The sequence below is a fragment of the Schistocerca nitens genome, chromosome 1, assembly GCF_023898315.1.
Source record: "Schistocerca nitens isolate TAMUIC-IGC-003100 chromosome 1, iqSchNite1.1, whole genome shotgun sequence".
Lineage (NCBI taxonomy): Eukaryota > Metazoa > Arthropoda > Insecta > Orthoptera > Acrididae > Schistocerca > Schistocerca nitens.
Genome location: NC_064614.1, coordinates 464,628 through 486,738, shown reverse-complemented (window position 1 = coordinate 486,738; position 22,111 = coordinate 464,628). Strand labels below are relative to the sequence as shown.

The 22,111-nt window shown below is 50.6% G+C and overlaps 10 non-coding genes across 10 annotated transcripts; all 10 read right to left on the bottom strand.

Annotated features, from left to right (window-relative positions):
• Positions 1-386: 386 nt before the first annotated feature.
• LOC126209473 (5S ribosomal RNA) lies at positions 387-505 on the bottom strand. Its single transcript, XR_007540588.1, has one exon. It is a non-coding gene; the product is annotated as a 5S ribosomal RNA (ribosomal RNA).
• A 1,208-nt stretch (positions 506-1,713) lies between these two features.
• LOC126208709 (5S ribosomal RNA) lies at positions 1,714-1,832 on the bottom strand. The gene has a single exon (XR_007540587.1). It is a non-coding gene; the product is annotated as a 5S ribosomal RNA (ribosomal RNA).
• Positions 1,833-3,040: 1,208 nt separating this feature from the next.
• Positions 3,041-3,159, bottom strand: LOC126207480 (5S ribosomal RNA). The gene has a single exon (XR_007540586.1). It is a non-coding gene; the product is annotated as a 5S ribosomal RNA (ribosomal RNA).
• A 2,202-nt stretch (positions 3,160-5,361) lies between these two features.
• Positions 5,362-5,480, bottom strand: LOC126206253 (5S ribosomal RNA). The gene has a single exon (XR_007540585.1). It is a non-coding gene; the product is annotated as a 5S ribosomal RNA (ribosomal RNA).
• A 1,209-nt stretch (positions 5,481-6,689) lies between these two features.
• Positions 6,690-6,808, bottom strand: LOC126203299 (5S ribosomal RNA). The gene has a single exon (XR_007540258.1). It is a non-coding gene; the product is annotated as a 5S ribosomal RNA (ribosomal RNA).
• A 1,208-nt stretch (positions 6,809-8,016) lies between these two features.
• Positions 8,017-8,135, bottom strand: LOC126212845 (5S ribosomal RNA). Its single transcript, XR_007540941.1, has one exon. It is a non-coding gene; the product is annotated as a 5S ribosomal RNA (ribosomal RNA).
• Positions 8,136-9,343: 1,208 nt separating this feature from the next.
• On the bottom strand, positions 9,344-9,462 carry LOC126211797 (5S ribosomal RNA). The gene has a single exon (XR_007540898.1). It is a non-coding gene; the product is annotated as a 5S ribosomal RNA (ribosomal RNA).
• Positions 9,463-10,670: 1,208 nt separating this feature from the next.
• LOC126210628 (5S ribosomal RNA) lies at positions 10,671-10,789 on the bottom strand. Its single transcript, XR_007540714.1, has one exon. It is a non-coding gene; the product is annotated as a 5S ribosomal RNA (ribosomal RNA).
• Positions 10,790-11,997: 1,208 nt separating this feature from the next.
• LOC126210018 (5S ribosomal RNA) lies at positions 11,998-12,116 on the bottom strand. The gene has a single exon (XR_007540596.1). It is a non-coding gene; the product is annotated as a 5S ribosomal RNA (ribosomal RNA).
• A 7,174-nt stretch (positions 12,117-19,290) lies between these two features.
• LOC126203262 (5S ribosomal RNA) lies at positions 19,291-19,410 on the bottom strand. Its single transcript, XR_007540253.1, has one exon. It is a non-coding gene; the product is annotated as a 5S ribosomal RNA (ribosomal RNA).
• Positions 19,411-22,111: the final 2,701 nt, after the last annotated feature.

Sequence of the window (22,111 nt, the reverse complement as noted above, 5' to 3'; positions counted from 1 at the left end):
AGACAGCCAGAGTTCCCAGGCGCTCACCCATCTGAGTAGTAACGTTGTTGCTTGACTTCGGTGATCGGACGAGAACGGCAGATTTTTTTTGTATTTTTTTTTTTTGTTTATTTACTTTGTGGAATTTAGCACTGCTACAAAACAGTAGGCCCTGACGTATTTCAAAAGTCATCTGTCGATTCGTAGTGTGTTGTTATTTCCGAGGCGTTCTAGCACTCTTCCTTCGCGCATTCTTGCTCAAACTGAGTTCATTACTGTAATTTCGTATCTTACGTTTGATACAGTAGTTTAAAATGCTTGTGGAAGCATCTTTGTCAACATCTGAAAGTTAGTATGAAAAAGAGGGCTGGCAGGTGCAGCGACGTAAAAATGAAAAAATGAGATAGAGCCAACAGCACCCGGTGTTCCCAGGCGGTCACCCATCCAAGTACTAACCGGGCCCGATGTTGCTTAACTTCGGTGATCGGACGAGAACCGGTGTATTCAACATGGTATGGCCGTTGGCGTCCTTATAACGTAGCCGCACCACAGAAGAAGCATTCGCCTCTTCTCCCAACACACGCAATCGCCGCTTTCCGTGGCACATTTGACGCAAAGCACGTCTTTCCACCTCGAAGGTGGCGCGGAGTGCGCGCTCGCCTCGGCGTCTCGTAGGCGACTGCCGAACGTAGGTGAGGCGCACAACACAGCTGCTCGATGCACCGCCTGTCATTCGTTTGGTGCGTGCGGCCTCCCCCCGACACTGGCTGGCGACGCACCTTGTTCCTGTTATCCGGCGCAGGGCTTGCGCGCGGCCGGGCGCCGGGGGGACTGCGCGGGGTTGTGGCAGTGTCCTGCTGGACCGACGGAAGCTTTCTCACCTGGCTGACACACGCCGCGCTTCCAGATATTTGCGTAATTCGCGCGGTGCATTCGCGCCTGTCCCCCCTACCGTCCCGACTTGTCCCGACTGCCGCTCGCTGCCGCTCGGGTCGCGGTCCATATGACAGCACAAGCGCGAGAAACGTCTGCGGGAGGAGGCGAGGCGAGACGACGAAAGAATAAATTTATATGATTACAAATCGAATTTGGAGCTGCACGCCGCTGCAGAACGATAGGCAGGCGCTAACGTATTTCGGAGCATACCGCCCGATTCGCACTGTTTTGTCGTTTTCAAAGACTTCCCGGCAAACTTGGTTAGCACATTCTCCTTCAAACTGAGTTAATTACTGCCGTTTCGTACCTTACGGCCGTTTAAAATGCTTAAGGAAGTCTCTTTGTGACAACAGAAAGGTGGTATGGAAAGAGGGCTGGCAGGCAGGAGTAGCGACTAAAAAGCGAAAAATGAAGACAGCCAGAGTTCCCAGGCGCTCACCCATCTGAGTAGTAACGTTGTTGCTTGACTTCGGTGATCGGACGAGAACGGCAGATTTTTTTTGTATTTTTTTTTTTTGTTTATTTACTTTGTGGAATTTAGCACTGCTACAAAACAGTAGGCCCTGACGTATTTCAAAAGTCATCTGTCGATTCGTAGTGTGTTGTTATTTCCGAGGCGTTCTAGCACTCTTCCTTCGCGCATTCTTGCTCAAACTGAGTTCATTACTGTAATTTCGTATCTTACGTTTGATACAGTAGTTTAAAATGCTTGTGGAAGCATCTTTGTCAACATCTGAAAGTTAGTATGAAAAAGAGGGCTGGCAGGTGCAGCGACGTAAAAATGAAAAAATGAGATAGAGCCAACAGCACCCGGTGTTCCCAGGCGGTCACCCATCCAAGTACTAACCGGGCCCGATGTTGCTTAACTTCGGTGATCGGACGAGAACCGGTGTATTCAACATGGTATGGCCGTTGGCGTCCTTATAACGTAGCCGCACCACAGAAGAAGCATTCGCCTCTTCTCCCAACACACGCAATCGCCGCTTTCCGTGGCACATTTGACGCAAAGCACGTCTTTCCACCTCGAAGGTGGCGCGGAGTGCGCGCTCGCCTCGGCGTCTCGTAGGCGACTGCCGAACGTAGGTGAGGCGCACAACACAGCTGCTCGATGCACCGCCTGTCATTCGTTTGGTGCGTGCGGCCTCCCCCCGACACTGGCTGGCGACGCACCTTGTTCCTGTTATCCGGCGCAGGGCTTGCGCGCGGCCGGGCGCCGGGGGGACTGCGCGGGGTTGTGGCAGTGTCCTGCTGGACCGACGGAAGCTTTCTCACCTGGCTGACACACGCCGCGCTTCCAGATATTTGCGTAATTCGCGCGGTGCATTCGCGCCTGTCCCCCCTACCGTCCCGACTTGTCCCGACTGCCGCTCGCTGCCGCTCGGGTCGCGGTCCATATGACAGCACAAGCGCGAGAAACGTCTGCGGGAGGAGGCGAGGCGAGACGACGAAAGAATAAATTTATATGATTACAAATCGAATTTGGAGCTGCACGCCGCTGCAGAACGATAGGCAGGCGCTAACGTATTTCGGAGCATACCGCCCGATTCGCACTGTTTTGTCGTTTTCAAAGACTTCCCGGCAAACTTGGTTAGCACATTCTCCTTCAAACTGAGTTAATTACTGCCGTTTCGTACCTTACGGCCGTTTAAAATGCTTAAGGAAGTCTCTTTGTGACAACAGAAAGGTGGTATGGAAAGAGGGCTGGCAGGCAGGAGTAGCGACTAAAAAGCGAAAAATGAAGACAGCCAGAGTTCCCAGGCGCTCACCCATCTGAGTAGTAACGTTGTTGCTTGACTTCGGTGATCGGACGAGAACGGCAGATTTTTTTTGTATTTTTTTTTTTTGTTTATTTACTTTGTGGAATTTAGCACTGCTACAAAACAGTAGGCCCTGACGTATTTCAAAAGTCATCTGTCGATTCGTAGTGTGTTGTTATTTCCGAGGCGTTCTAGCACTCTTCCTTCGCGCATTCTTGCTCAAACTGAGTTCATTACTGTAATTTCGTATCTTACGTTTGATACAGTAGTTTAAAATGCTTGTGGAAGCATCTTTGTCAACATCTGAAAGTTAGTATGAAAAAGAGGGCTGGCAGGTGCAGCGACGTAAAAATGAAAAAATGAGATAGAGCCAACAGCACCCGGTGTTCCCAGGCGGTCACCCATCCAAGTACTAACCGGGCCCGATGTTGCTTAACTTCGGTGATCGGACGAGAACCGGTGTATTCAACATGGTATGGCCGTTGGCGTCCTTATAACGTAGCCGCACCACAGAAGAAGCATTCGCCTCTTCTCCCAACACACGCAATCGCCGCTTTCCGTGGCACATTTGACGCAAAGCACGTCTTTCCACCTCGAAGGTGGCGCGGAGTGCGCGCTCGCCTCGGCGTCTCGTAGGCGACTGCCGAACGTAGGTGAGGCGCACAACACAGCTGCTCGATGCACCGCCTGTCATTCGTTTGGTGCGTGCGGCCTCCCCCCGACACTGGCTGGCGACGCACCTTGTTCCTGTTATCCGGCGCAGGGCTTGCGCGCGGCCGGGCGCCGGGGGGACTGCGCGGGGTTGTGGCAGTGTCCTGCTGGACCGACGGAAGCTTTCTCACCTGGCTGACACACGCCGCGCTTCCAGATATTTGCGTAATTCGCGCGGTGCATTCGCGCCTGTCCCCCCTACCGTCCCGACTTGTCCCGACTGCCGCTCGCTGCCGCTCGGGTCGCGGTCCATATGACAGCACAAGCGCGAGAAACGTCTGCGGGAGGAGGCGAGGCGAGACGACGAAAGAATAAATTTATATGATTACAAATCGAATTTGGAGCTGCACGCCGCTGCAGAACGATAGGCAGGCGCTAACGTATTTCGGAGCATACCGCCCGATTCGCACTGTTTTGTCGTTTTCAAAGACTTCCCGGCAAACTTGGTTAGCACATTCTCCTTCAAACTGAGTTAATTACTGCCGTTTCGTACCTTACGGCCGTTTAAAATGCTTAAGGAAGTCTCTTTGTGACAACAGAAAGGTGGTATGGAAAGAGGGCTGGCAGGCAGGAGTAGCGACTAAAAAGCGAAAAATGAAGACAGCCAGAGTTCCCAGGCGCTCACCCATCTGAGTAGTAACGTTGTTGCTTGACTTCGGTGATCGGACGAGAACGGCAGATTTTTTTTGTATTTTTTTTTTTTGTTTATTTACTTTGTGGAATTTAGCACTGCTACAAAACAGTAGGCCCTGACGTATTTCAAAAGTCATCTGTCGATTCGTAGTGTGTTGTTATTTCCGAGGCGTTCTAGCACTCTTCCTTCGCGCATTCTTGCTCAAACTGAGTTCATTACTGTAATTTCGTATCTTACGTTTGATACAGTAGTTTAAAATGCTTGTGGAAGCATCTTTGTCAACATCTGAAAGTTAGTATGAAAAAGAGGGCTGGCAGGTGCAGCGACGTAAAAATGAAAAAATGAGATAGAGCCAACAGCACCCGGTGTTCCCAGGCGGTCACCCATCCAAGTACTAACCGGGCCCGATGTTGCTTAACTTCGGTGATCGGACGAGAACCGGTGTATTTTTTTTTTTTTTTTTTTTTTTTTTTTTTCTTTTTTTTTTATTCATTTATTGCCGCTCGGGTCGCGGTCCATATGACAGCACAAGCACGAGAAACATCTGCGAGACGCCGTGGGCGGCCGTTTCGCAGCTAGTAGAGCAGCACTGTGCCGGGGAAAGGTGCGGAAACTAGGATAGAAGACACAGGCGCTTCGCCAAAGCATCCATCTCTTCTAGCGGCGAAAGGTAGATTTTTGTTTACAAATTTGCAGTTGTACACCGCTACAAAACAATAAGCCCTGACGTATTTCAGAACGTTTCTGTCCTTTCATACTGTTTTGTTACTCACAGAGGCACTTTGGAAACCTTCCTTGGCACTCTCTTCTTCAAACTGAGTTCGTTAATATCGTATCTTATGTTTATTACAACAGTTTTAAATCCTTGTGGAAACATCTTTGTGACATCGGAAAGGTAGCACGAAAAGAGGGCTGCCAGGGGCAGCGACAAAAAAAGCAAAAAATGAAGTCAGCCAGAGCTCCCAGGCTGTCACCCATCTGAGTAGTAACGTCGTTGCTTATCTTCGGTGATCGGTCCAGAACAGTTGTGTGAGTGTTTTTTTTTTTTTTTTTTTTAATGTATTTATTTTGTTAGTTTTTGGAATTTAGCACTGCTACAAAACAGTAAGCCCTGACGTATTTCAGAACTCATCTGTCGATGCGTAGTGTTTTGTTGTTTTCAAGGAGTTCCAGCACTCTTCCTTCGCGCATTCTTGCTCAAACTGAGTTCATTACTGCAATTTCGTATCTTACGTTTAATACAGCAGTTTAAAATGCCTGTGGAACCACCTTTGCCACACCTGAACGTCAGTATGAAAAGAGGCGTGGCAGGTGTAGCGACGTAAAAAGGAAAAAATGAGATAGAGCCAACAGCACCCGGTGTTCCCAGGCGGTCACCCATCCAAGTACTAACCGGGCCCGATGTTGCTTAACTTCGGTGATCGGACGAGAACCGGTGTATTCAACATGGTATGGCCGTTGGCGTCCTTATAACGTAGCCGCACCACAGAAGAAGCATTCGCCTCTTCTCCCAACACACGCAATCGCCGCTTTCCGTGGCACATTTGACGCAAAGCACGTCTTTCCACCTCGAAGGTGGCGCGGAGTGCGCGCTCGCCTCGGCGTCTCGTAGGCGACTGCCGAACGTAGGTGAGGCGCACAACACAGCTGCTCGATGCACCGCCTGTCATTCGTTTGGTGCGTGCGGCCTCCCCCCGACACTGGCTGGCGACGCACCTTGTTCCTGTTATCCGGCGCAGGGCTTGCGCGCGGCCGGGCGCCGGGGGGACTGCGCGGGGTTGTGGCAGTGTCCTGCTGGACCGACGGAAGCTTTCTCACCTGGCTGACACACGCCGCGCTTCCAGATATTTGCGTAATTCGCGCGGTGCATTCGCGCCTGTCCCCCCTACCGTCCCGACTTGTCCCGACTGCCGCTCGCTGCCGCTCGGGTCGCGGTCCATATGACAGCACAAGCGCGAGAAACGTCTGCGGGAGGAGGCGAGGCGAGACGACGAAAGAATAAATTTATATGATTACAAATCGAATTTGGAGCTGCACGCCGCTGCAGAACGATAGGCAGGCGCTAACGTATTTCGGAGCATACCGCCCGATTCGCACTGTTTTGTCGTTTTCAAAGACTTCCCGGCAAACTTGGTTAGCACATTCTCCTTCAAACTGAGTTAATTACTGCCGTTTCGTACCTTACGGCCGTTTAAAATGCTTAAGGAAGTCTCTTTGTGACAACAGAAAGGTGGTATGGAAAGAGGGCTGGCAGGCAGGAGTAGCGACTAAAAAGCGAAAAATGAAGACAGCCAGAGTTCCCAGGCGCTCACCCATCTGAGTAGTAACGTTGTTGCTTGACTTCGGTGATCGGACGAGAACGGCAGATTTTTTTTGTATTTTTTTTTTTTTGTTTATTTACTTTGTGGAATTTAGCACTGCTACAAAACAGTAGGCCCTGACGTATTTCAAAAGTCATCTGTCGATTCGTAGTGTGTTGTTATTTCCGAGGCGTTCTAGCACTCTTCCTTCGCGCATTCTTGCTCAAACTGAGTTCATTACTGTAATTTCGTATCTTACGTTTGATACAGTAGTTTAAAATGCTTGTGGAAGCATCTTTGTCAACATCTGAAAGTTAGTATGAAAAAGAGGGCTGGCAGGTGCAGCGACGTAAAAATGAAAAAATGAGATAGAGCCAACAGCACCCGGTGTTCCCAGGCGGTCACCCATCCAAGTACTAACCGGGCCCGATGTTGCTTAACTTCGGTGATCGGACGAGAACCGGTGTATTCAACATGGTATGGCCGTTGGCGTCCTTATAACGTAGCCGCACCACAGAAGAAGCATTCGCCTCTTCTCCCAACACACGCAATCGCCGCTTTCCGTGGCACATTTGACGCAAAGCACGTCTTTCCACCTCGAAGGTGGCGCGGAGTGCGCGCTCGCCTCGGCGTCTCGTAGGCGACTGCCGAACGTAGGTGAGGCGCACAACACAGCTGCTCGATGCACCGCCTGTCATTCGTTTGGTGCGTGCGGCCTCCCCCCGACACTGGCTGGCGACGCACCTTGTTCCTGTTATCCGGCGCAGGGCTTGCGCGCGGCCGGGCGCCGGGGGGACTGCGCGGGGTTGTGGCAGTGTCCTGCTGGACCGACGGAAGCTTTCTCACCTGGCTGACACACGCCGCGCTTCCAGATATTTGCGTAATTCGCGCGGTGCATTCGCGCCTGTCCCCCCTACCGTCCCGACTTGTCCCGACTGCCGCTCGCTGCCGCTCGGGTCGCGGTCCATATGACAGCACAAGCGCGAGAAACGTCTGCGGGAGGAGGCGAGGCGAGACGACGAAAGAATAAATTTATATGATTACAAATCGAATTTGGAGCTGCACGCCGCTGCAGAACGATAGGCAGGCGCTAACGTATTTCGGAGCATACCGCCCGATTCGCACTGTTTTGTCGTTTTCAAAGACTTCCCGGCAAACTTGGTTAGCACATTCTCCTTCAAACTGAGTTAATTACTGCCGTTTCGTACCTTACGGCCGTTTAAAATGCTTAAGGAAGTCTCTTTGTGACAACAGAAAGGTGGTATGGAAAGAGGGCTGGCAGGCAGGAGTAGCGACTAAAAAGCGAAAAATGAAGACAGCCAGAGTTCCCAGGCGCTCACCCATCTGAGTAGTAACGTTGTTGCTTGACTTCGGTGATCGGACGAGAACGGCAGATTTTTTTTGTATTTTTTTTTTTTGTTTATTTACTTTGTGGAATTTAGCACTGCTACAAAACAGTAGGCCCTGACGTATTTCAAAAGTCATCTGTCGATTCGTAGTGTGTTGTTATTTCCGAGGCGTTCTAGCACTCTTCCTTCGCGCATTCTTGCTCAAACTGAGTTCATTACTGTAATTTCGTATCTTACGTTTGATACAGTAGTTTAAAATGCTTGTGGAAGCATCTTTGTCAACATCTGAAAGTTAGTATGAAAAAGAGGGCTGGCAGGTGCAGCGACGTAAAAATGAAAAAATGAGATAGAGCCAACAGCACCCGGTGTTCCCAGGCGGTCACCCATCCAAGTACTAACCGGGCCCGATGTTGCTTAACTTCGGTGATCGGACGAGAACCGGTGTATTCAACATGGTATGGCCGTTGGCGTCCTTATAACGTAGCCGCACCACAGAAGAAGCATTCGCCTCTTCTCCCAACACACGCAATCGCCGCTTTCCGTGGCACATTTGACGCAAAGCACGTCTTTCCACCTCGAAGGTGGCGCGGAGTGCGCGCTCGCCTCGGCGTCTCGTAGGCGACTGCCGAACGTAGGTGAGGCGCACAACACAGCTGCTCGATGCACCGCCTGTCATTCGTTTGGTGCGTGCGGCCTCCCCCCGACACTGGCTGGCGACGCACCTTGTTCCTGTTATCCGGCGCAGGGCTTGCGCGCGGCCGGGCGCCGGGGGGACTGCGCGGGGTTGTGGCAGTGTCCTGCTGGACCGACGGAAGCTTTCTCACCTGGCTGACACACGCCGCGCTTCCAGATATTTGCGTAATTCGCGCGGTGCATTCGCGCCTGTCCCCCCTACCGTCCCGACTTGTCCCGACTGCCGCTCGCTGCCGCTCGGGTCGCGGTCCATATGACAGCACAAGCGCGAGAAACGTCTGCGGGAGGAGGCGAGGCGAGACGACGAAAGAATAAATTTATATGATTACAAATCGAATTTGGAGCTGCACGCCGCTGCAGAACGATAGGCAGGCGCTAACGTATTTCGGAGCATACCGCCCGATTCGCACTGTTTTGTCGTTTTCAAAGACTTCCCGGCAAACTTGGTTAGCACATTCTCCTTCAAACTGAGTTAATTACTGCCGTTTCGTACCTTACGGCCGTTTAAAATGCTTAAGGAAGTCTCTTTGTGACAACAGAAAGGTGGTATGGAAAGAGGGCTGGCAGGCAGGAGTAGCGACTAAAAAGCGAAAAATGAAGACAGCCAGAGTTCCCAGGCGCTCACCCATCTGAGTAGTAACGTTGTTGCTTGACTTCGGTGATCGGACGAGAACGGCAGATTTTTTTTGTATTTTTTTTTTTTGTTTATTTACTTTGTGGAATTTAGCACTGCTACAAAACAGTAGGCCCTGACGTATTTCAAAAGTCATCTGTCGATTCGTAGTGTGTTGTTATTTCCGAGGCGTTCTAGCACTCTTCCTTCGCGCATTCTTGCTCAAACTGAGTTCATTACTGTAATTTCGTATCTTACGTTTGATACAGTAGTTTAAAATGCTTGTGGAAGCATCTTTGTCAACATCTGAAAGTTAGTATGAAAAAGAGGGCTGGCAGGTGCAGCGACGTAAAAATGAAAAAATGAGATAGAGCCAACAGCACCCGGTGTTCCCAGGCGGTCACCCATCCAAGTACTAACCGGGCCCGATGTTGCTTAACTTCGGTGATCGGACGAGAACCGGTGTATTCAACATGGTATGGCCGTTGGCGTCCTTATAACGTAGCCGCACCACAGAAGAAGCATTCGCCTCTTCTCCCAACACACGCAATCGCCGCTTTCCGTGGCACATTTGACGCAAAGCACGTCTTTCCACCTCGAAGGTGGCGCGGAGTGCGCGCTCGCCTCGGCGTCTCGTAGGCGACTGCCGAACGTAGGTGAGGCGCACAACACAGCTGCTCGATGCACCGCCTGTCATTCGTTTGGTGCGTGCGGCCTCCCCCCGACACTGGCTGGCGACGCACCTTGTTCCTGTTATCCGGCGCAGGGCTTGCGCGCGGCCGGGCGCCGGGGGGACTGCGCGGGGTTGTGGCAGTGTCCTGCTGGACCGACGGAAGCTTTCTCACCTGGCTGACACACGCCGCGCTTCCAGATATTTGCGTAATTCGCGCGGTGCATTCGCGCCTGTCCCCCCTACCGTCCCGACTTGTCCCGACTGCCGCTCGCTGCCGCTCGGGTCGCGGTCCATATGACAGCACAAGCGCGAGAAACGTCTGCGGGAGGAGGCGAGGCGAGACGACGAAAGAATAAATTTATATGATTACAAATCGAATTTGGAGCTGCACGCCGCTGCAGAACGATAGGCAGGCGCTAACGTATTTCGGAGCATACCGCCCGATTCGCACTGTTTTGTCGTTTTCAAAGACTTCCCGGCAAACTTGGTTAGCACATTCTCCTTCAAACTGAGTTAATTACTGCCGTTTCGTACCTTACGGCCGTTTAAAATGCTTAAGGAAGTCTCTTTGTGACAACAGAAAGGTGGTATGGAAAGAGGGCTGGCAGGCAGGAGTAGCGACTAAAAAGCGAAAAATGAAGACAGCCAGAGTTCCCAGGCGCTCACCCATCTGAGTAGTAACGTTGTTGCTTGACTTCGGTGATCGGACGAGAACGGCAGATTTTTTTTGTATTTTTTTTTTTTGTTTATTTACTTTGTGGAATTTAGCACTGCTACAAAACAGTAGGCCCTGACGTATTTCAAAAGTCATCTGTCGATTCGTAGTGTGTTGTTATTTCCGAGGCGTTCTAGCACTCTTCCTTCGCGCATTCTTGCTCAAACTGAGTTCATTACTGTAATTTCGTATCTTACGTTTGATACAGTAGTTTAAAATGCTTGTGGAAGCATCTTTGTCAACATCTGAAAGTTAGTATGAAAAAGAGGGCTGGCAGGTGCAGCGACGTAAAAATGAAAAAATGAGATAGAGCCAACAGCACCCGGTGTTCCCAGGCGGTCACCCATCCAAGTACTAACCGGGCCCGATGTTGCTTAACTTCGGTGATCGGACGAGAACCGGTGTATTCAACATGGTATGGCCGTTGGCGTCCTTATAACGTAGCCGCACCACAGAAGAAGCATTCGCCTCTTCTCCCAACACACGCAATCGCCGCTTTCCGTGGCACATTTGACGCAAAGCACGTCTTTCCACCTCGAAGGTGGCGCGGAGTGCGCGCTCGCCTCGGCGTCTCGTAGGCGACTGCCGAACGTAGGTGAGGCGCACAACACAGCTGCTCGATGCACCGCCTGTCATTCGTTTGGTGCGTGCGGCCTCCCCCCGACACTGGCTGGCGACGCACCTTGTTCCTGTTATCCGGCGCAGGGCTTGCGCGCGGCCGGGCGCCGGGGGGACTGCGCGGGGTTGTGGCAGTGTCCTGCTGGACCGACGGAAGCTTTCTCACCTGGCTGACACACGCCGCGCTTCCAGATATTTGCGTAATTCGCGCGGTGCATTCGCGCCTGTCCCCCCTACCGTCCCGACTTGTCCCGACTGCCGCTCGCTGCCGCTCGGGTCGCGGTCCATATGACAGCACAAGCGCGAGAAACGTCTGCGGGAGGAGGCGAGGCGAGACGACGAAAGAATAAATTTATATGATTACAAATCGAATTTGGAGCTGCACGCCGCTGCAGAACGATAGGCAGGCGCTAACGTATTTCGGAGCATACCGCCCGATTCGCACTGTTTTGTCGTTTTCAAAGACTTCCCGGCAAACTTGGTTAGCACATTCTCCTTCAAACTGAGTTAATTACTGCCGTTTCGTACCTTACGGCCGTTTAAAATGCTTAAGGAAGTCTCTTTGTGACAACAGAAAGGTGGTATGGAAAGAGGGCTGGCAGGCAGGAGTAGCGACTAAAAAGCGAAAAATGAAGACAGCCAGAGTTCCCAGGCGCTCACCCATCTGAGTAGTAACGTTGTTGCTTGACTTCGGTGATCGGACGAGAACGGCAGATTTTTTTTGTATTTTTTTTTTTTGTTTATTTACTTTGTGGAATTTAGCACTGCTACAAAACAGTAGGCCCTGACGTATTTCAAAAGTCATCTGTCGATTCGTAGTGTGTTGTTATTTCCGAGGCGTTCTAGCACTCTTCCTTCGCGCATTCTTGCTCAAACTGAGTTCATTACTGTAATTTCGTATCTTACGTTTGATACAGTAGTTTAAAATGCTTGTGGAAGCATCTTTGTCAACATCTGAAAGTTAGTATGAAAAAGAGGGCTGGCAGGTGCAGCGACGTAAAAATGAAAAAATGAGATAGAGCCAACAGCACCCGGTGTTCCCAGGCGGTCACCCATCCAAGTACTAACCGGGCCCGATGTTGCTTAACTTCGGTGATCGGACGAGAACCGGTGTATTCAACATGGTATGGCCGTTGGCGTCCTTATAACGTAGCCGCACCACAGAAGAAGCATTCGCCTCTTCTCCCAACACACGCAATCGCCGCTTTCCGTGGCACATTTGACGCAAAGCACGTCTTTCCACCTCGAAGGTGGCGCGGAGTGCGCGCTCGCCTCGGCGTCTCGTAGGCGACTGCCGAACGTAGGTGAGGCGCACAACACAGCTGCTCGATGCACCGCCTGTCATTCGTTTGGTGCGTGCGGCCTCCCCCCGACACTGGCTGGCGACGCACCTTGTTCCTGTTATCCGGCGCAGGGCTTGCGCGCGGCCGGGCGCCGGGGGGACTGCGCGGGGTTGTGGCAGTGTCCTGCTGGACCGACGGAAGCTTTCTCACCTGGCTGACACACGCCGCGCTTCCAGATATTTGCGTAATTCGCGCGGTGCATTCGCGCCTGTCCCCCCTACCGTCCCGACTTGTCCCGACTGCCGCTCGCTGCCGCTCGGGTCGCGGTCCATATGACAGCACAAGCGCGAGAAACGTCTGCGGGAGGAGGCGAGGCGAGACGACGAAAGAATAAATTTATATGATTACAAATCGAATTTGGAGCTGCACGCCGCTGCAGAACGATAGGCAGGCGCTAACGTATTTCGGAGCATACCGCCCGATTCGCACTGTTTTGTCGTTTTCAAAGACTTCCCGGCAAACTTGGTTAGCACATTCTCCTTCAAACTGAGTTAATTACTGCCGTTTCGTACCTTACGGCCGTTTAAAATGCTTAAGGAAGTCTCTTTGTGACAACAGAAAGGTGGTATGGAAAGAGGGCTGGCAGGCAGGAGTAGCGACTAAAAAGCGAAAAATGAAGACAGCCAGAGTTCCCAGGCGCTCACCCATCTGAGTAGTAACGTTGTTGCTTGACTTCGGTGATCGGACGAGAACGGCAGATTTTTTTTGTATTTTTTTTTTTGTTTATTTACTTTGTGGAATTTAGCACTGCTACAAAACAGTAGGCCCTGACGTATTTCAAAAGTCATCTGTCGATTCGTAGTGTGTTGTTATTTCCGAGGCGTTCTAGCACTCTTCCTTCGCGCATTCTTGCTCAAACTGAGTTCATTACTGTAATTTCGTATCTTACGTTTGATACAGTAGTTTAAAATGCTTGTGGAAGCATCTTTGTCAACATCTGAAAGTTAGTATGAAAAAGAGGGCTGGCAGGTGCAGCGACGTAAAAATGAAAAAATGAGATAGAGCCAACAGCACCCGGTGTTCCCAGGCGGTCACCCATCCAAGTACTAACCGGGCCCGATGTTGCTTAACTTCGGTGATCGGACGAGAACCGGTGTATTTTTTTTTTTTTACCGGTGTATTTTTTTTTTTTTTTTTTTTACAGTAACATGCAGGATCACTGCCACAAAAAATAAACGTGAGATAGTAGGCTGCAAGTTCGCCACACTTCAAAAATGAATGGAAATTGAAATACCCGCATTATCGTGCCACAGAAAAAATGGCTAAACACACATGCAGCTCGCCATGCCGCAAGAAAAAAATGAAAACTAAAGTACCTGGCAATTGACATGCCACAGAAAAAAGAGCTCAACACATAAGGCGACACTGCACTCGTAAAGGCAAAACAACTAAGAAAAACAGGCACGTAAGCTAGACATAAGAGTCGTGGCAGTAATTAGCATTGACACATTAAGGTAACACACGGCCCAAATGGCGTCACCATAGTTAGAGAAAGAAAATGTGTGTCAGTACCACATACAAGACGCCAAAGCGTCCAAAAATTGGAAAAAAGTAATAAAGAAGTCAAATTAATGAATAAATGAAAGAAAGAAAATTTCATAGTCGCAGAACTTTCGTATAAGCGTGAGAGATCGCTACATTCAAATAGTTCGCGAAATCTGCACTGTATGTCGTCTTACGTTTCGCCGTCACAAAACAATCCCAGAGATATGCCAGATAAGAAAATGCATCAGACAGTTCCAGACCAATCAGGGCGTAAACCGTATGTCCAAATAACCACACAGTAGTTTTATGCCTCGCACGTGGAAAATACTTAAAATCAGGGGTAACAACGGAATCGACGGTGACATTTGCCGGTACAGTTCTGTGAATAAGTGCGAGCATGATCTGACAAAGCGACCACACGTCTGCAACAGCCCGACACTGCAGCCGGTGCTCCCTGGTGTCAGGCGCGCCACACCGGCCACAGTTGGGCGAGGCGAGGAGGTGGATGTCGGCGAGGCGTTGGTTGGTCGATAAGGTGTTGTTCACCAACTTGAACCACAACGCCGAAACGTCGGTTGGCAACACGCTGTCATTGATGTTCGCCCACACCTGTTTCCAGTTCACAGTAGGGAGGCGAACCTCCAACTTGGGAACCGGCGGCCGTCCCATCAGGTCGGCGGAGAGACGCCGAGCCGTACGGTGTGGATCGTTAGCCGTTCTTAGAACGTAACTGCGAGTGAGATAATATTCTCGCAGGAACGACAAACGATACGGGATGTCGGCGACAGAAACAGGGGCGCACTCAGACGCCGGCCGACAAATCTCGAATAAAGCAGCCGTGGAGCCACCCGGACAGCTGGTCTGCAACACAGCTGTGCGGTTTACAAGCAACGCCGCACATTTACGTCCAAAATCCACAAGTCCTGGGCCTCCCAAGGATCTGTCAAGGACACAGACCGACGCCCGCACCTTAAAAATTTCATGGCGCCACAATAACCAGAAAACAACACGTGAGATGGAACGCGCAATCAATTTCGGGACGCAGAGCAACTGCGCAACATACCATGCCCGCGAGAGAATAAACGTGTTAATGAGGTCGACTTTTTGTAGCAAATTGAGCCGTCGGGAAGCATGTGTACGACAAAGAATGCGAATACCCGTAAGGAGTGACCGCCAGTTCCGAGCCTGCATGTTCTGCGGCGACGCAGTAACGTCGACACCCAAAATGGTGTGGTGGGAAACAACGCGGAACCACGGCCTTCGGTCGTCAACACCGTGCAACCCCAGTGGAAGGAGCACAGTTTTCCGTGCGTTTATTCGGGCACCAGAAGCTCGTTCGTAACGTTCCAATAAAGCTCTAGTGGCATCAATATCCCCGTATGCGCTACAAAAACGCCCACATCATCAGCGTAAGCTGAACATCGCAACGACTCATTGCCAATTTGAATCCCATGGAGTGTACGGTCGAGAGCTCGCAACAGTGGATCGATGGCAAGCACAAAGTAAAACATGGACAACGGACAGCCTTGTCGAACAGAACGACGTATCGGAAGAGGCACTGTCGGCCAGCCATTGACAATGACGACCGACCGAGCTCCCGTGAGTAAGTTGCGTACCACTTCCAGAAATCGGAGACCGAAACCCATGCGCGACATGACCTGAAGGAGGTATTCGTGGCTGACACGATCGAAGGCGTTGGCGAAGTCAATGGATAAGATTCCGGCGGAGGAACCAGGAGCCGCTGCTGAACAGACAACATCCCTGTATGCAGAAGCCGCAGTAAAAATGTTACGATGCCGTACTCCACACGACTGGGGAGCAGCAATAACCTTATCCATGACAGATTTCAACTTGTCAGCCACGCACCTCGCAACGATCTTATAGTCGGCATTTAATAAGGTGATAGGCCGCAGGTCTTGGACGCGACAGTCGCCTTCCTTCTTAGGAATAAGCACCACCCTACCGTCCATAAAACGGCCGGGTACCGCCACACCACGAAGGACTTCGTTAATCAATGAAGTGAACATGCCTCCAATAATGTCCCAGACAGCGAGATAAAATTCCGTCGGTAAACCGTCGGGCCCTGGAGACTTCCCTTTGGGACACGCCTTCAATATAGATAAGACATCTTGTGGCAACAACGCTGCAGTTAAGTCGGCGCGATCGTCGTCCGTCAAAAAACAACGCAACTCATCTAAACAGGCGGCTGTGGCGATGCCATCACCATCATAGTGAGAAAACAACGCGGAATAATACGCAGTGACGTGAGCGACCATATCCCGCCTGCCACTGAGGCGATCGCCAGCGTCTGTTAAACTGCGAACACATTTCGTAGACGCCAAGCGTCTCTCCTTTGCCAAATAAAAAGTAGTCGGATGCTCCTCATCAACGGCGCCCGCAAAACGACTACGGACTATGTAGCCTTTCGCCCTTTCGCGATGAATCCCCAGAATCTTGCTCTTAATGCGATTGAGCCGCAGACGGAGGTTACCATATTGGTCAATAGGGGCGTCGAAAGCATCCCTAAGGCACTGCTGGTAAAAGTCGAGCGTACGGTTCCTCCAGTACGACTCCTCGCGACTGAACGCTTGCGCGGCACGACGTAGCTGAGGCTTAGCTAACGCCAACCACCAATCAAGCGTCGAAGGGTAGGTGCCAACTTTTTGAACGCAAGATTCCCACACAGCCGTAATAGTTAGTCGGAAACCGTCCTTCGGCAAGTGAGTGACATTTAGCTTCCAAACCCGCGGGACAGGAGCCGCAGCTCCACCCTGCAGCCGCACATCACAAACGTAGCCACAATGATCACTGAACGCCACGGGGAGCACGTCAACACGACGGAGAGCATCCTTGAGGGCGCGAGAGACATAAATACGGTCAAGGCGACTGCCCCCGGTGTTGTAGATGTGCGTGAATACAGTGCGACGTGGGTGAAAATGTCGCCAAGTATCACACAAATCAGCAGCAGTAATCATCGCGGCAAGTTCTTGACACAGTGTGGGAGCGGTACTCATATCTGCAGCATCAACAACACAGTTAAAATCCCCTCCTACCACAAGTGGACGACCAGGCGTTAAAAAAGGACAAATCTCATAACTAAAGAAACGCGACCGGTCACGGCGCTTGTCCGTGCCCGACGCCGCATAGAGATTTACAACACGGACTCCTCGGATCGTACACGCAATAGCACGGCCGTTAGGCATCGCCTGAACATCTTGTGGCTCCAACGAGTCTTTAAATAAAATGGCAGTGCCACACTTAGAATCACGGTCCACATTGTAAACAACACCATAGCCAGGAATATCACTAAAAACTCTACCGGCCACCTCCTGGAGAAAAACATCATAACGGCCAAATTTGATGAGGTTAGTAAATAATAACACCTTATACGCAGCCGTGACGGTATTGACATTCAACGTTAAGATTGAAAATAAACTCATCGGTCTACAGGTGGAGTAAAGAGAAAACCATCAAGGCATCCGACAGGAGGCGCGTCACTTAACATGGTAGGAAAGTACACAAAACGATATCCCTGTCATGAGGAGACAAATGGAAGTGAACATGTACAAATGTAAAAGTGGAGAGAGACACAACATGCATAATGAAAAATAAAACGTAAAAACACAAGTGGGCAGATACCACATACCCACCCCGTTAATAACACAGTAGAACTTGTAAGAAAAACATGACAAAACTGGCCGGAATAACGCCATTCTAGAATTTGCAAACCCGCAGGAAGTTGCACAAGTGGAAAAAAAGCGGCAAACAAAGACCCCGCAGCAAAGCAAGACCCACCTGATAATGTGCAACAGATTAGGACATTAGTCATGCATAATAAAAGTAACAAAATGACAAGAGAAAAACATGCGTGCATTGAACATGCGCACAGCGCAGACCGAACACAGTGGAACACAACAGCTACGCGAAATAACGACAACCAACACCACATAATTAAACGTGCGTATTACAATCTTTCCGGAAAGACAGCGGAAAAACGCAACAAACATGGCATGCCAATTGTCATTTATATGACACGCAATAAGTACGCCAAACTTACAACATCGCTGGCACATTACAAAAACTTCACAACGACAGCAATACAGCAAGGTGGACATGAATATTAAGCGGCATTGATAAACCGTCGATAGAACAACAGACATCAGACAGCAAGTAAGCACAGGAAAACACATGGATTTCTAAAAATAAACTGCTGCAAAAAAGGACGCCAAAAAGCAGACAGAAACCGCCCCTCAACATAGCAACATTGCCACAAGGTAATATGACAATCGAAGCGAAACATAATAAGCACAACACTGAAATCAGATGATAACGGCGGCAACAGGAAGGCAAGCGGCGATACTGCACCGTCCATGGGCCGACAAACACGTCACGGCAGACATTCATCGTAAAAGATAACACCATTGCTACACTCGGAAACCTTTAGCAAGGCACTGTACAGAAAGAGCAAAGGGGAGAAAGCTCTACCGTAAAATATTGTCCACGTGCAAGACACAGCGTGATTAGGACAAACACAAATAAACATTGACAAACGCAGAAAGGTAACATTAAAACAACTACTGAGTGGTTTGAACAGGAATGCGTTTACGTAGGTGCGGGTGGGGGGTCCGGAACCACCCCCGACAGTGGGGCGTCCTCCGGCGACTTCCACCAAGCGTCATCCTGTTCCATACGGTCCCTGTCAACTTGCGAGAATTCTGCCTCCATCGGTTTCGTACGGGCGGGGGAGGCCGCAGCCGCCTCCGAACGCGTGCGTTGCCGTCGCAGTGACAGATTGCCGACCTGATCGCTCTTACGCTTAACAGGCGGCTCAGCCCTATCGCCCTGACCCCCCAGTATCTGACGTAAATGCTGGGTCTGCTCCTGTATACGCGTCTCCCTCGTATCTTTCGTCCCACCCCCTGAGCACGACGACAGTGTCTCCGAGTCACTACCAGTTCCTGAGAGAATGGGCGGTGAGCTGTCCCTGGATTTCTTCCCCTTCCGCTTACGCTGCTGCTTCGGCAGCGTAGGCTTTTCCTTCGGGGCAGGCGGCGGGGGCAGAATCGCCTCCACATGTTCAGAAACAGGGACAGACGGTACCGGTACTTCAGGTGACGGAACGGACTCTGACTGCGAAGGAAGAGGTTCTACCGGTGTCGCGTCTACAACATCCATAACATTAGACACTGAAACAGAGGGAACGGGTGCGTCTACTGCAGGTGGCGGAACCGGTGGGACGGGGTGGGATACCGTGCCCGCTACTACTTCACTAAGAAGCGGCACAAACTGGCCAGAGGCGTCTACAGGCCGTTCACGTGGGAGCTGAACAGGACGTCGGCGTGGGCAGTTCGCACTGAATATTGTTGTTCCGATCTTCACTTTCCATCATGGTCAGTACGTACCGTTAAAGAAGCAAAGCAAGCAAGTCGCCTCGCGAACACCACACGCTTCGGCGCGCGGAACGGAAACACCACGGGCCGGCGGAGCGCAGAGCACCGAGGTGTTCCCAGGCGGTCACCCATCCAAGTACTAACCGGGCCCGATGTTGCTTAACTTCGGTGATCGGACGAGAACCGGTGTATTCAACATGGTATGGCCGTTGGCGTCCTTATACTGTAGCCGCGCCACAGAAGAAGCATTCGCCTCTTCTCCCAACACACGCAATCGCCGCTTTCCGTGGCACATTTGACGCAAAGCAAGTAGGCGAGACACGCGACACAGCTGCTCGATGCACCGCCTGTCATTCGTTTGGTGCGTGCGGCCTCCGACACTCGCGGGCGACGCATCTTTAGGGCGTGCGCGCGGCCGGGCGCCGGGTGGCTGCGCGGGCTGTGGCAGTGTCCTGCTGGACCGACGGAAGCTTTCTCACCTGCCTGACACGCGCCGCGCTTCCAGATATTTGCGTAATTTGCGCGGTGCATTCTCGCCTGTCGTGTCGCCTCCCCTTCCGTCCCGACTTTGCTCGACTGCCGCTCGCTGCCGCTCGGGTCGCGGTCCATATGACAGCACAAGCACGAGAAACATCTGCGAGACGCCGTGGGCGGCCGTTTCGCAGCTAGTAGAGCAGCACTGTGCCGGGGAAAGGTGCGGAAACTAGGATAGAAGACACAGGCGCTTCGCCAAAGCATCCATCTCTTCTAGCGGCGAAAGGTAGATTTTTGTTTACAAATTTGCAGTTGTACACCGCTACAAAACAATAAGCCCTGACGTATTTCAGAACGTTTCTGTCCTTTCATACTGTTTTGTTACTCACAGAGGCACTTTGGAAACCTTCCTTGGCACTCTCCTCTTCAAACTGAGTTCGTTAATATCGTATCTTATGTTTATTACAACAGTTTTAAATCATTGTGGAAACATCTTTGTGACATCGGAAAGGTAGCACGAAAAGAGGGCTGCCAGGGGCAGCGACAAAAAAGCAAAAACTGAAGTCAGCCAGAGCTCCCAGGCTGTCACCCATCTGAGTAGTAACGTCGTTGCTTATCTTCGGTGATCGGTCCAGAACAGTTGTGTGTGTGTGTGTGTTTTTTTTAATGTATTTATTTTGTTAGTTTTTGGAATTTAGCACTGCTACAAAACAGTAAGCCCTGACGTATTTCAGAACTCATCTGTCGATGCGTAGTGTTTTGTTGTTTTCAAGGTGTTCTAGCACTCTTCCTTCGCGCATTCTTGCTCAAACTGAGTTCATTACTGCAATTTCGTATCTTACGTTTAATACAGCAGTTTAAAATGCCTGTGGAACCACCTTTGCCACACCTGAACGTCAGTATGAAAAGAGGCGTGGCAGGTGTAGCGACGTAAAAAGAAAAAAGATAGACCCAACAGCACTTTTTTTTTTAAAAAAAACGGGCCTCCCATCTCCCCTTATAGCCCGGCCTTTACGCTCTCCATGAATTGCCGTCTTTTGGCGAGCTTCAATGGCTATAAAAGTTACTGGCGGCTCCCTCGAGGTGAACCGGTGTACGCTGTTCAACGGTCGGCTTCATCGGCGAGGAACACATGTGGCAATTAGGCAGTGTGGCGTCCTGGACATGTAACAAAAGGGAAATATTCCTCCAATGTGTGAGAAACGAAAGTTGAGAATGCCTCCCATTGATACGCAAAAAAAATAGAAAGAAAAGACGGCTTCACGCCGTAACAACCGACGGTGACTACGGTCCAAAGCGAACACAAAACATTCAAACGCAACCAGGACGATGCATCCACCGGAAAAGAAAAGTCATTGTTGAACACCAATAAGGAAATCTCCATTCACGTTGCAAAATGAGAAAAACCGGTAGACACCGGCACTCAAACCGAACGAGAAGGTACGAGACGTGGCATCCACAGGAACACACTTAAACACACGGTGGGGTGTAGTTACAGTGTACGTGAATTGTAGAATCCAGAAAGAATCTATAAAGAAAGGCCGCACCATTTTTTTTTATATCGAATTCGAACGGTCTGGCAACGAGCGTGGCAGGCAGGCGGCGGCAATGAGGGCAGGGGTCAATTTAGTCTGAGGCCTGGCCACAGTGGCGCCCCCACACCCGTCACCACTCATATGGACCGTAAAACAATGTTTCGGGACACCGGTGGTAAATTCCACACCGACAAAAAGTCCAAAGAGTGTCGAGCACAGACACGTGACGAGAATTTGGAGTGCTCCACAATAAAAGAAATGAAAAAATGAAGAAAAACGCAAACAGTCACCACCAGGAATTATAACTGAAACACCAGTAAAGAATCTCGTCACGCCACAAACGGGAAAAAAAATTAATACTGAGACATGCCAAACAAGAAGTTTGGCAATAACGTCCAGAAAAAACTGAAAAGACTTCTGATTTCGTTCGGTAGTCAAGTTTCGTCAATTTTTCGTTCCAGAAAAAGTAGAGAAAGTCGCATTAATTCATATTGTGTCGCTCAAGGGCAATAGAAAATATGAGAGAATAACGTCCAAGTTACGCAGGTAGTGACATTCGTGCAAAAGCATGCGCTAGTGCGACCTGCAAAAAATTTGCAAAATTTCGCCGATAGTGTGGCGATGTCTGAATCTGAGTATGTTGGGTCCATAAAAATGTAACGAAGTCCAAATCGGTACACAACATTAAGGCGAATATAGCAAAAACGGTGTGGCCAAAGATCCACACCGTGGCATTTCGCTTGGTGGTGGGGTAGACAACACACTGCGGAATTAATACATCATCCACAATAACGGTTCGAGTGCCCACCCTCTGAATCAGACGGATCATATCCCTGGCGACGTCCCAAACACGGCGGAAGCGGTCACACGCAAAGCGGTGTTCAAGAGTATCGTCGGCAGTACACA